The sequence below is a fragment of the Sus scrofa genome, chromosome 4 (genome assembly GCF_000003025.6).
Source record: "Sus scrofa isolate TJ Tabasco breed Duroc chromosome 4, Sscrofa11.1, whole genome shotgun sequence".
Taxonomy (NCBI): domain Eukaryota; kingdom Metazoa; phylum Chordata; class Mammalia; order Artiodactyla; family Suidae; genus Sus; species Sus scrofa.
The window spans coordinates 64401515-64414747 of record NC_010446.5 but is presented as its reverse complement, the minus strand read 5'-3'; the positions used below and the strand labels follow the sequence as shown (position 1 = coordinate 64414747).

General features: G+C 42.6%; 1 long non-coding RNA gene across 2 annotated transcripts in view; it reads left to right on the top strand.

Moving 5' to 3' along the window:
• The window catches only part of LOC110260277, a 50507-nt gene continuing 37555 nt past the window's right edge, over window positions 282–13233 (top strand). Inside the window, exon 1 of one of the 2 annotated variants that reach the window (XR_002343265.1) lies at window positions 282–332. This is a non-coding gene — a long non-coding RNA (uncharacterized LOC110260277). Of the gene's footprint in view, window positions 333–4140; window positions 4644–13233 lie in introns of those variants that run through there. The other variant, XR_002343266.1, reaches the window with a different exon arrangement.

Sequence of the window (13233 nt, the reverse complement as noted above, 5' to 3'; positions counted from 1 at the left end):
GTCATGGTTTAAAAAGATTAGTGGGTTAGTCCCCACCCAAAAATGTCAAAATACAGAAAGATAGGGAGGGGGTGAGGGGCGATTAAGATTATCTTGGCAGTGGTTTCAGATGGTAACTTTAGGATAAAAATAAAGGAGATTTTTAAAATCAGGTTTTGCTGTATACAATCAGGTATAACTTCCTTTTCCTGGGTAAAACTTCATTGAGGAGCTCCGTGAGTCTTTGAGGTTTTGGAATTGGATTTAATTGGTTGGAGTGATGTCCTTGAGACTGGCCTGAAGGGGAGAAGCATCTGGTTGTATTGAGGAAGCCTGCCTGTGGTGTCATCCAGGTAAACTTAAATTTACTCCTTGACACTGCTCTTGACATGGTAAGGTTGCTATTAATAGTTCAAGGAATGACACATTTAATCTTGAATGTTGGAATCCTTTGGGTAAATATTGCTGATATTTTTTTTTTCCCTTTTCGGCCGCACCTGCAGCATACGGAAGTTCCCAGGTTAGGGATCAAATCCGAGCAGCATCTGGGACCTACGCCACAGCGGCGACAACCCCAATCCTTAATCCACTGCACCACAGCGGGAACTCCCAAATGTGGCTGAACTTCTGATCCCAATGTTTAGCAGGGTTTGGAAACTTGGGTGCATGTCACAACCATCGGGGCACTGCTAAAAAACAGCTCTAGAGAGGGTCTCAAGCCAGACTTACAGAAACAGTTTCTGCCAGCGGAATCTGCATGTGTGTGCATTTTCAATACGTATCATAAGTATTTCTGAGGTTCAGGGAGGGCTAGAACCTTGAGTCTTTGTGCCTTCCCTTGTAATGGCCTCAGGGACAGGGAATTCAGGCTGCATGCTCTGCTTTTGACAGTAGGAAAAGCAGATCTGGCGCTTAGAAACCTGGATGCCTAGGAGTGCTGAGGTTGCCTCTGCTGAGGGGGTAGGTAGGAAAAGCCTGGGACGAAGGATTGAAGAACGCCTTCAGTGGTGGATGTCATAAGAGAAAGTTTGTTGGCGAAGAAGATAAAGCAAAAACAAACAAAGGTATAGAGAGATCTATCTTCCTAGTTTCAGGAAAGTTGATTCACCAGAGCTGGTGCTGCCGGAGGGTTAGCACCTACCAAAGGCAGCTGAACTTGGCGATCCAGAGGTTAGAGGTGGTCAGGGATGTTCAAGAGAGACATTTGTGTTGAGCAGTGGAAGTCAGATTGCCAAGATCAAAGGTTTCTCTTTTCAACTCTCCTTATGGAGATTTAAAACCAAAAGGGGACTTTCTCTTGCGGCTCAGCAGTAACGAACCCTATCTGTGGCCTCACTCAGTAGATTAAGGGATCTGGCATTACCGTGAGCTGTGGTGTAGGTCACACATATCTCAGATCCTGTGTTGCTGTGGCTGAGGTGCAGGCTGGCAGCTGCGGCACTGATTCGACCCCTAGTCTTGGAAACTCCATATGCTGTGAGGGCGGCCCTAAAAAGACAAAACGCAGGAGTTCCTGCCGTGGCTCAGTGGTTGACGAATCCGACTAGGAACCATGAGGTTGCAGGTTCGATCCCTGGCCTTGCTCTGTAGGTTGAGGATCCGGCGTTGCCGTGAGCTGTGGTGTAGGCCGCAGACTCGGCTCAGATCATGCATTGCTGTGGTTCTGGCATGGGCCTGCGGCTACAGCTCCGATTTGACCCCCTAGCCTGGGAACCTCCATATGCTGCGGGTGCGGCCCTAGAAAAGGTAAAAAGACCAAAAAAAAAAAAAAAAAAAAGACAAAACACAACAAAACAAAACATAAAAAACAAAAGGAATTTTCTGAGTTCTCACCCAGATGTTTTAAACTGGGGTTGTCAGAAGAGATGCCTGAAATCTGAATTTTCAGAAAGCTATACATGGCATTTGGTAGTGGGGCCAGAGTCCAGGAGCCGGGGAGGAAGTGGAATGTAAAGAGGAGAGACAGGAATACCCACCCCTCCCCAAAAAGGGTAGCAGGGAGGGAAGAAAGCAGATTGCAGAGAATGAGAGGTAGGTAGAGTGGGTGAAGGAAACTTTTGTATGCTTTTGTGTTTTCTCTGGGAGGAACTGAGCATGTTTGAAGGGGAAGAATTGTTAAACCAAGAGGTTACAGCAGCAATGCAGAAACGGTAATTGAAGTTCTCGCGAGAATAGCATCAAACCCTAGGTGGGAAGTGGGGAAGGCCAGGTCCGCAATCAGTTCTTGTTTCATGGTGAAAATAAGCTGCCAGTCACCCTCAGGGGCCAGGAAAGAAATTGATTCTTATCTGTGACTATTCAGGGTTCACTTGTTTGACTGTTACATTTCCAGTATAAACTTTGCAACCTACATCCCAGGATTGACAGTGGTGGTCAGGCTCGAACAAGCTCAAATGGACCAGAAGGGGTGAACTAAAGAAGTTCAGGAAGGAGTTCCCATTGTGGTGCAGTGGCAACAAATCCCACTAGGAACCATGAGGTTGTGGGTTTGATCCCTGGCCTCGCTCAGTGGGTTGAGGATTCGGCATTGCCGTGAGCTCTGGTTTAGGTCGCAGATGGGACTCAGATCCCACATTGCTGTGGCTGTGGTGTAGGCCAGGAGCTGTAGCTCTATTTGACCCCTAGCCTGGTAACCTCTGTATGCCACAGGTGTGGTCCTAAAAAAAAAAAAAAAAAAAAAAAAAAACCACCACACAAAAACCCTCAAAACCAAAAAAGAAGTTCAGGAAAGCCTAAGAAAGGTAATTGCATGCTAGTCATTTCCATGGGTTTATGGAAACAGTGACCAGGGAGAAGCTAAGCTTCTGTAGGCTTTCAGGTCTATTAACAAGTTACAAAGCTTCTCTAATTCTCCACAAAGATGGCCATTGATTCTGAACAATGATTTTTCATCACATTTGAGTGCTGAGCAGTACTTCTTTAAGCTCTCAAAGAATGTTCCCTTTTGCCTCTAAAATGATTGATTTTTCATTTTAGTGGAGTTCCTCTCTCCTGCGTTCAACTCCAGGAAATGTGGGGGTGGTGTATATTCAGCACGTATTGCAAGTAAATCATGAACATTCTTGCAGACACACCTTAGGGCTGTCAACTGGCTTATTCTCAATGAATGGTTCTTTGGCAGTATGTGTTTAAGCTGGTGACAGTGAATACAAAAAATGGGGTCCAATTTTAACACACGCCATGCATAGGCAATAGTTCATATCACCTGGCTACTATTCATTTTACTTTTCTAGGCGCAGCAAACGTAAAGGTTCAAAGAAAATAATCTGTTAACAAATGATTTCTAATAAAATGTTGGGCATAGGGCTGTTTCCTTTCACTGTGTTTATCTGCTTTTTTCTGCTTGTTTGGGGTAGAGGGGAGGCAATCATGCCTCCCCCCCACCCCTTTTTTATAGCAAGGCTCTCTTTTAAGGGACTAAAATGCAAATGAGCTCATTTAAACTAATGAGTTCAGCATTAGGCCTAAATCGTTCGTTTTCTTAGACTCTCTTCTCTTTCATTCAACAGTTAATGTTTTTTTCCTAAGATAAAGTTAAAAATCTACTGGACCCTGAAAAAATATGTAAAACAGACACATCATTTACTTGTTGACTTTATGGTCTTTTTGAAACAAAGGTCCAGGAGAGGGCACCCAGCCTTTCTCCCTGCTGCTTATATTCCCTGATGAGAAGGCAGAGAGGCTTGTTACCAGGGCCTCCTGGAGCAGGCCTCTCTGTTTAAACTTCAGCAGATGCAACCACTCTGCAATAATGCCAAGTGGTTCATTTGTGGTTACTTTAGATGTTGCTCCTGTGAGTAAGAGGTTGCTGGGTCCCCCCAGTTTTGAAGACCTTAGGGCTAAATTCTCAATAATTTTGGCAAGTTCATTTATTTATATCATTTATTTAATCTGCCCACAAATCCAGTACCCTCTGCTATATGCCAGGCACTAAAAGTGAAATAGACCCTGACTGCAAGGAACTCCCAATCTCCTAGAGCAAGTTGACTTGTCAATAACTCCAGATGAATCCTTAGTACTTTGAGGTGCTTTAGTATTAGGTACACTTGAATGGAGACCTGTACTTTCCATGAGGGTGTGGCCATTGAAGATTGAGTGGCTGACCTCTGAGAATCAATCGAGAAGCCTGGAATACTCTTTGAAACCAAGGGCCTTCACCTGAGAAGCTCTTGCTAAGCCCCACCTCCCCGGCCACGCCGGAAACCAGAGCAGATCATCAGCGCACAAGACCGTGCATCTCTCTTAAGTTGCCTCGCCCACCTGCCCCCTCACTTCCGGTCTTTCCCTGGGTGAGTCAGTCTCGTGTAAGTGGAAGAGAATTTCTGTTGTCAAAGGTTCTAGGTGGGATGAGCTCCTCGGGGGAAAAAACACGAGCCCTGCAAATATCCAAGGTAAAGAAGAGCTGCGCCAGGAGGAGGCCTATATGCAGCGACTGAGTTTAACAGCCAGGGTGGCTTTCGAAGATCAGTATGCCCTTTGCACGGCTGCCAAAAGCAGGCAAATGTGCCAAATCATAAACTGTCAGAGGACTAACTCCAGGAAAGCCTGCCAGGTTCGAGTCAGCTGCCTGGCTGCCCAGTTGCTATTGACCCGCTGCTGTTTGGAGCCATAAATCTTCGCCTTGTCACCACTGGGGTGACTTGGCCTGGCGGGCACAAGCACAGGTGAGTACTTGCTCTCTTCAGCGGTACCAGCCTGGGAGCCTCTCTGACCTGGTGGCTCAGGTCACACGCTTGAGTAAGAAGCTAAATATGCCGAAAAGCAAACAGTGTTCTCACTTTTAATTTCATTTCCTGAGGGAGAAGAGGGGCCCACCCAGCCTGTTTAGCATCCTTTCCAGAACTGCTGGAGCAGGTTTGGAGGCTTTTCTGGGTTTCAGAGAAGGTACAAAGGGGTTCTGGCAGTGGCAGGTTTCAAATCCATGAAAATCATTTGAACTTATTTCTCAGGTGGCTAAATATGGGCTTCCACTCAACAAATGACATTATTAAAATATGTTTTCTGTGGGCGTTCAGGTGGGGAGGAAAGGGGGAAAGAGAAAAAGACAACCATTTTAGTGCTCAGAATGTCCTCACATGAAACCCAGGTCATTGGTTGGAATTTTTTTAGAAATCTTAAGGAAAGTAGTGGATAATCAGCATGGAAGTAACTGAAACCAATTTAAAAACTGGCGAAATAACTTCTATAAACAACCACAGAGAAATCTTTTGCAACCCCAAGAGTTGGGTGCTGTATGGCTTGAGAGTCTCTGAAATGACATCACTGGAAACGCAGTCTCTGTTCTCACATGGGGACCAGGTTTGTGTTGCTGCTGGACTGAGGGTAAGTAGTGTAGGAGGTGCAGAATGTGGTTTGGGTCCGTCTTTCAGCTCCGTTAAATGAACCTTATGGATTGGCCCATCAGCGAAATAGTCGGGGTCTCTGATTCTCTTTGCTGGCCTCTGTTCACTGGTGCAGAATAGGAACGTGGAGACAGAGTTTGGGGTGATGTGGAAAGGAATCGCTTTATGGCTTTGCCAGGCAACAGGGGCCACAGCAAGCGAATGCCCTCGAAACTATGTCCTCCCCCCCCGAGGAGAGAGAAGTCTTCCAGAGTCAAGGAGCAGGGCATGAACAGCTGGTGGACATTCTTTGATTGGTAGGTGGTAAGGCAATTGGGAGCCGGCTTCATCAGCCTTTGGTTCCAACCAGTCTGGGGTCTACGTGCTTGTGGGCAGCATGCAGGTAACGCCTTTCACCTGATGGGCGTTTGGGTCTCTGCAAAACAGCTCAAAAGACATGGCTCAGAATGCTAGCTCTAGTCCTTGAGAAAGAACTAAAAGTCTCTGACTTGGTCTTATTATTTTGTCTTGCTTGACTGTTTTCCCTTCTGCATTTTCTCACTTCTCTGATGAAGTGTATTTTTTTTGGACTAATGTTTTCTACAGACGAAAGGCAAGCAGAGGACATGGGTGGGGTTTTATTCTGGGAAGGCCTCATAGGGTCCCATTTAGTTACACCATGATAAAGAATTCATTTTGGGAATTCCCATTGTGGCTCAGCGGAAACGAATCTGACAAGTATCCATGAGGACGTGAGTTTGATCCCTGGCCTCCATCAGTGAGTTAAGGATCGAGTGTTGCAGAGGGCTGTGGTGGAGGTCACAGATGTGGCTCGGACCCTGTGTTTCTGTGGCTGTGGTGTAGTCCAGCAACTGTAGTTCCAATTCGACCCCTAACCTGGAAATTTCCATATGCCACAGGTGTGGACCTAAAAAGCAAAAAAAAAAAAAAAAAAAAAAGGAGGGGGTGGTGGTGTTTCAGTTGCTGCATATTTGTTCATTCATGTGTTTATTTATGCAATAATTTAACTGTTTCCTAAGTGCAAAGCCTGGGGCTAGGTGAATAAGTCACCATGGAAAATATCACAATCCATGACCTGAAGGCACCTGGCATCAAGGTAGTAGGAGAGGGACCTTCAAGTGCAGTTGATGAGGGAGCCAAGTGGTCTGGAACAAAATTGGAAGAGCTTGTTTGTGCTTAACAACTTCCACTTTTATTGGTAAAAGTAACTTACAGTAAATGAGGTGAAAATGGTTGGCCATTTGCAGAGCCCTGGAGAGATTTGGAAAGGCCACAGTGAGAAAGGCGATAAGGTGATGGTCACCAAGGAATCTCAAAGAGAGCTGCCCAGTGGTGGAGAGGGCTTGGGTGCCATCAGTGGGTGGCATTAATTTGTTTTGAGATCAGCCTGAACCATCCTCATTAACTGCCATGTGGCAAATAAGGAGCCCCAGGAACACCTAAGAAGGTCCTATGGCTGAAGGCCATAGAAGGTGGATGTCCCCAAAGAGGATACCTCTGTCTTCCTAAGAGAAGATAACCCAAGAAACATGGATTGGGAAAGAATTTCCAGCCTCCCAAGGGCACAGAAGAGGTAGAAATGAACGAAGGAAAAGTCATTAGTAATGAGGCAACATCACAGAGATGAGGATAGGAATTGAATCTTTGAGTGCACCACGGAGGCCGTGGAGTGTGGCAGAATTTCTGGGGCTTTGCTGTGATTCTACGTTTAACCTTTAGAGGTTCCGCCAAAGTGTTTCCAAAAGTGGCTATAGCATTTTGTTATTTCCGCCAATAATGTATGAGGACTCCAATTTTACCATGTTTTCATCCACACTTTAATTCTAGCTATTCTAGTGGGTAGGAAATACTACTTCATCGCCCTTTTGTTTGTGTTTATTTTTTCAGGAGAAGGTGGAGTTTATCATTTGCAACAAGTAAGTGGAACACAGGGGATGGTTCCCAAAGCAGTCTCCTATTTCATTGTGGTTTTGATTGGTATTTCCCTTATGGTTACTGATGTTGAGCATCTTTCCATGTTGTCGTTAGCCATTTGCGTATTTTCTTTGAAGAAATGTCTATTTTGATACTTAGAATCATTAGGTGGGTTATTTGTCTTTTATTATTGAGCTGTAAGTGTCTTTTGGGTAGTTTAGATTCAGTTCTTTATTGGGTAAATGGCTTGCAAATATTTTCTCCCATTCTGTGGGTGTTTTTTTCATTTTCTTGGTTTCCTCTAAAGTCTTGGTTGGACTTCCTGCTTTTTAGGGCCTTACCTGTGGCATGTGGAAATTCCCAAGCTAGGGGTCAAATCGGAGCTGCAGCTACTGGCCTACACCACAGCCACAGAAATGCAGGATCTGAGCTGTGTCTGCCACGTACACCACAGCTCTTGGCAACGCCAGATCCTTAACCCACTGAGCAGAACAGGGATTGAACCTGCATCCTCATGGGTACTAATCAGATTCATTACTGCTGTGCTACAGTGGGAACTCCTGGAAAGTTTTACATTTTGTTTAGCTCCGACTTATCTATTTTTTGTTATTGCCTGTTTTTGCAGTTGTATCTAAGGAATCATTGCCTAACCCAAGGTCATGTAAATACTTTTGTTTTTTTTCCTAAGAATTTAATAGCTGTAGTTCTTTTTGTTTGTTTGTTTTTGTTTTTTTTAGGGCCGCACCTGAGGCATCTGGAAATTCCCAGGCTAGGAGTCCAATCAGAGCTACAGCTGCCAGCCTACGCCACAGCCACAGCAGCATGGGATCCGAGCCGTGTCTTCAAACTACACCACAGCTCACGGCAACATCGGATCCCTAACCCACTGATCGAGGCCAGGGATCAAACCCTCATCCCCATGGATACTCGTTGGGCTCATTACCATTGATCCACAATGGGAACTTCCAAAGTTCTTATATTTTTGAGTTAAATTTTTGTGTATGGTATGATGTAGGGGTCCAGCTTCATACTCTTTGCATGTGGATATCCAGCTGTCCAAGCACAGCATGTTGGAAAGGATGTTTTTTCACTAAGTTGTCTTGGCAATTTTGTCAAAAATCACTAACTGTAAATTTTAAGGATATATTTCTGAACTTTCAACTGAGCTCTATGTCTGGCCTTATCCTAGCAGCAGCACACTATCTTGACTATGGTAGCTTCATAGTAAGTTTTGATATAGGAAATTTTGGTTCCAAATTTTCTAACTTTTGCCTCTTCTGGGTCCCTTACATTTCCAAATGAACTCTAGGGTCAGCTTGCCAGTTTCTACAGGAAAGTCAGCTAGGATTTTGCTAGGGATTGGTTGAATCTCCAAATCAATTTTGGAAATACCAATCTTAATAAGTCTTCTAATCCATGAACATGTCTTTCCATTTATTTAAGTCTTTTTGAATCTTTCAGCAAATTTTTTTTTTGTAGTTTTCAGAGTATAAGTTTTGTACTTTGTTAAATTTATACCTCTGGATTTTATCCTTTTGATACTGTTGTAAATAGAATTATTTATTTTTGGATTGTACATGCTAATACAAAGAAATACAGTTGAATGGATGGAACTAGAGACTCTCATACTGAGTGAAATAAGTCAGAAAGAGAAAGACAAACACCATATGATATCACTCATATCTGGTATTTAATATACAGCACAAACGAACCTTTCCACAGAAAAGAAAAGCACAGACTTGGAGAATAGACTTGTGGTTGCCCAGGGGGTGGGGGAGGGAGTGAGAGGGATTGGGAGCTTGGGGTCAACAGATACAAACTATTGTTTATGGGATGGATTTACAATGAGATCCTCCTGTGCAGCACTGAAAACTATGCCTAGATACTTAAAACGTGGCACGACAATGGGAGAAAAAATTATGCATACATGTGTAACTGGGTCCCCATGCTGTACAGTGGGGAAAAAAAGTGACGGGGGAAACAGCAATAAAAAAATAAAGAAATACGGTTCATTTTTGTATAGCAGTCTTGTACCCTTCAGTAATCTTGCTGAACTCATTTATTCCTTTTAATAGGTTTCAGTGGGTTCTCTAGACTTTTCCTATATATAAGATTATCATCTGCAAAGAGAGAGGGTTTTACTTCTTCCTTGCCAATCTGAATGACTTTTATTTCATTTTCTTACCTAATTGCCCTGGTTAGAACCTCCAGTAAGATGTTGAAGTGGCAAAAGTGACATCTTGTCTAGTTCCTTTTCTTGTTCCTAATCTTAGGGATAAATCATTCAGTCTTTCATCACCAAGTATTATATTAGCTGTGGGGTTTTTGCAGATGCTCTTTATCAGGTTGAGGAAGTTCCCTTTGATTCCTAGTTTGTTGAGTGTTTTAATCACAAGGGCTATTGGATTTTGTCAAATGCTTTCCTGTAGGAATATATGACTGGTCTTCTATTTTACTGATATGGTATGTTACATAAATAATATTCAGATGTTAAACTAACCTTGCATTCATGGGATAGATCCCACTTGGTTATAATGTATAATCCTTTATTTCTGGATCTGGTTTGCTAGAATTTTGTTTAGGATTTTGGCATCTATATTCACAAGAGGTAGTGGATTGCTTTTCTTATGATGGCTGACTCAGTATCTAGATTACGTAAAGATCTCTTACAACTCAGTAAAAAAAGACAACCCAGGGCAAAGGATCCAAAGAGACATTTCTCCAAAGAAAATATATAAATGGCTAATAAGACCATGAAGGTACTCAACATCAGTAGCCCATCAGGGAAATACAAATCAAAACCACAATAAGATAACACTTCACACCCACAAGGATGACTGGAATTAAAATGTGTCGATGATAATGTGGTGAAATGTTCAGAGCAGCTTTATAATAGCCAAAAAGTGAAAACACCTCAAATTTTCTGTTAGCTGCAGAATGGACAGATGAAATGTATGTCCACACAAGAAATATTAACCCTTAATGTAAAGGAATAAAGTACCAATATATGCTACAAACTGCTTGAACTTGGAAAACATTATTTTGACAGCAACCGAACAGTCACAAAAGGCCACATGTTATACAATTCCACTTATATGAAAGGTCCAAAAGAGGCAAATCTATAGAGACAGAAAGTAGATTAGTGGTTGCCTATGGCTGCAAGGTGGGTGATGGAGGATTGTGGGAAAGTAAAGAGACATCTTTTTTGGTGAAAGTGTTCTAAAATTGACTGATGGTTTCATAACTTTGAAAATATGAATATACTAAAAGACATTTGAGTTTTATACCTTAAAGGGGTAAAATAAAATGGTGAGGGCATATAAAAAATGGTTCTGTGAGCTAGACATCCTGCCAAGTCTTGCATATCCTTTATATTGTTTAATGGGGAGAGAAACCCTTTCTGGGGGAGTTATTACCATTTCACAAATGAAAAAAACTGAGGCTTATAGAGGTTAAGTAACTTAGCCCAGGTCGTAGACCTTGTAAATAACGGATTAAAGCAGACAGTGTGCTTGTGAAGCCCATGGTTAACCACAGACCTCTTCTAGCTGAGGAGACGTCTTAATTCAGCTGACTTCCAACTACCCCATTTTTCCCATGCAAGGTCATAGTTTTTGTATCCATACAGCACATGGAAAAGGAAGGCTGAATCTATTTAAAAGATGTAAGGAATCTTATAAATTTGTACTTACTAAAGAAGAAACAGAATGATCAGTGCCAACTATTTAAGATGTCAGCTCTCCATGTGTTTTTCTGTGTAGACACATTCGTCAATAGGGTTCGTGTCTATGAGTACTTTTTAAAAAAGACGATTGGAAAGGAGGGCTAGTTTAAAATGCCGATTTGTGCTGCAGTGAATTAAGGCAGGGGCATAAGGCTCTATTTTCCTTTTTTAAACTCTTTCGCCATCTGGTTCTCAGTGTCCCTTTAACATAGTTTTCAGGCTATGAAATTCTGTACATCTTTATGAAGCTCAAGAATTGACCTTTGAGAGGGAAAAGTCTTATTTTATTATGCTGATGCCGCACATCATAACTCTTATTTTGCTTGGAGATCTCATTCAATGTCATCACCAACATGTGCAACAAGAGATACGTCATGTTTATGGCTAGAATATTCCTTTTATTTCCAGCTATAGTTTTCCCATAAAATCTCTACTGAAAATAATCCCCGTGCAGTCATTGAATGTTATGGCTTGGAAGAGAAACGCTAAAACAATTTGCTTATTTAGGATCCTGAGTATTTCCCTACATTTTGAAGTGTCTCAATCCTCCACGAAGTTATCTTTTCAGCCAGAGCAGTAGTAATGTAAATCTGTGGCTTTTTTTGTCATGCGTTTTATGGGATTGTGTTACCTCCATAATATATTTTGTATTCTTCCCATGTGTATTGGAGTACAATGAGTAAATAATTCTATTTTGAACTCTTCTCTCCTGGATATTTTATGGCTGTGATTGATATTCTCTCAAGAATTGTTCCTTAAAAAAATAAAATTTCCCAGTGGGACCCAGGAATGGTAAAAGGCAGGGCCTGCACATTATACTTAGATCCAAAAAGTACTTGTATGAATCTTCAAAATTAGATTTTGTTTTCTACCTATCATCTTTTTCTGTATGTACAAGTTCCATCTTGAGCTGGGTAAGTAGGCTGGGAGGGAGACCTTGTCCCAGAAGGCCAAGGGCAGGGACAGAGTGTCCCTGGAGAATCCCGAAGGTCAAGCAATGGCAACAGAATGGGTTCAAAGGGCTAGTAAGGGATGGGAGGAGGGAAGGTTGCAGGGGAAGAAGCTGAAAACAAAGTCCAGTAGGGATGAGCCCAGCAGAAATAGCAGGACCGGGGCAGAGGGAGGAGTGATTGGAGTGATTTCCCTAAATGCAGGTGAATGTCTAAAACTTGGTACTTGTGATCTGATGCAGTGAGATTAACATGGCTGTGGAGTTAGATCTGGGTTCAGATTTTTCTTAGTAAATGAGCTCAGATAAATGATCTTGCCTCTCTGCATCTATCTGAACTACTCATTGATTAAATGGGTGTCTTCATGATCACACACCATTTCAATAACTCACTTCCCCAATACCTGGAATATGCTAGTTACTGTACAGAGATAATTGTGTCGAATCATCTATACAATCCAATGCAGATGGGGGAACCAAAGCTCAGAGAAATTTTAATTTGCTCCAGGTTCTTTCCTAGAGCTGGAAAGTAATAGAATCAGGATTTTAATATGTCTGTTGGACTCCATAGTCCATTAAACCACTGGATCGGAATAACCTGGAGCAAGTGTTATGAGAAGAATCCTAGACTCAACGGTAGACCTACATTAGCGTCTCTGAGGAGGGGGCTCAGAAGCTTTCATTTGAACCCACCTCTTGGGTGACTCTTAGGCTCTATGTGAAAGTATTTGCTTCTCAAGGTGTGATCTGTGGTCCAGGACCAACAGCAGCAGCATCCCCTGGGAGCTTGTTAGAAATGTAAATTCTCAGCTGCTACTGCAGCCCTGCTGAATTAGAATCTGCGTGATCTCTGACAAGAGCTCCAGGTGATTGACATGTGCCTATGGTTTAGGGAGGCCTGTTCTACAGGATTGTTATGAGGATTAGCGGTACTAAATGGTACTAAATATAACGTGTCTAACCTTGTTGCTATCCCCTTTCTGATCAAATAGAAGGCGGTGTTCTGGGAGGACCTACAAGTGTAGGACTAGGGTAAACGTCTAACATCCCTTCCCTTCCTTTGGGGTCTGTGCCCAGTGCTGTTACGTTGTATCCCAGAATCTTCCACACACCCTTCCTTTTCTGAAAGCATATCATGCTGTCCTTTCTCCACCATCACTTTGGTGTGGGGTCAGAAGATACAGGTTTGACTCTTGGCTGGGTTAACCATGGTCCATGACCTTGGGAAAATTTTAACCTTTTTGACCCTCAATTTGATCAAGTATAAAAAGAAAATAATGAAAAGGGAAATAATACATTTTATTACACTAAAACCTGAGTTAATC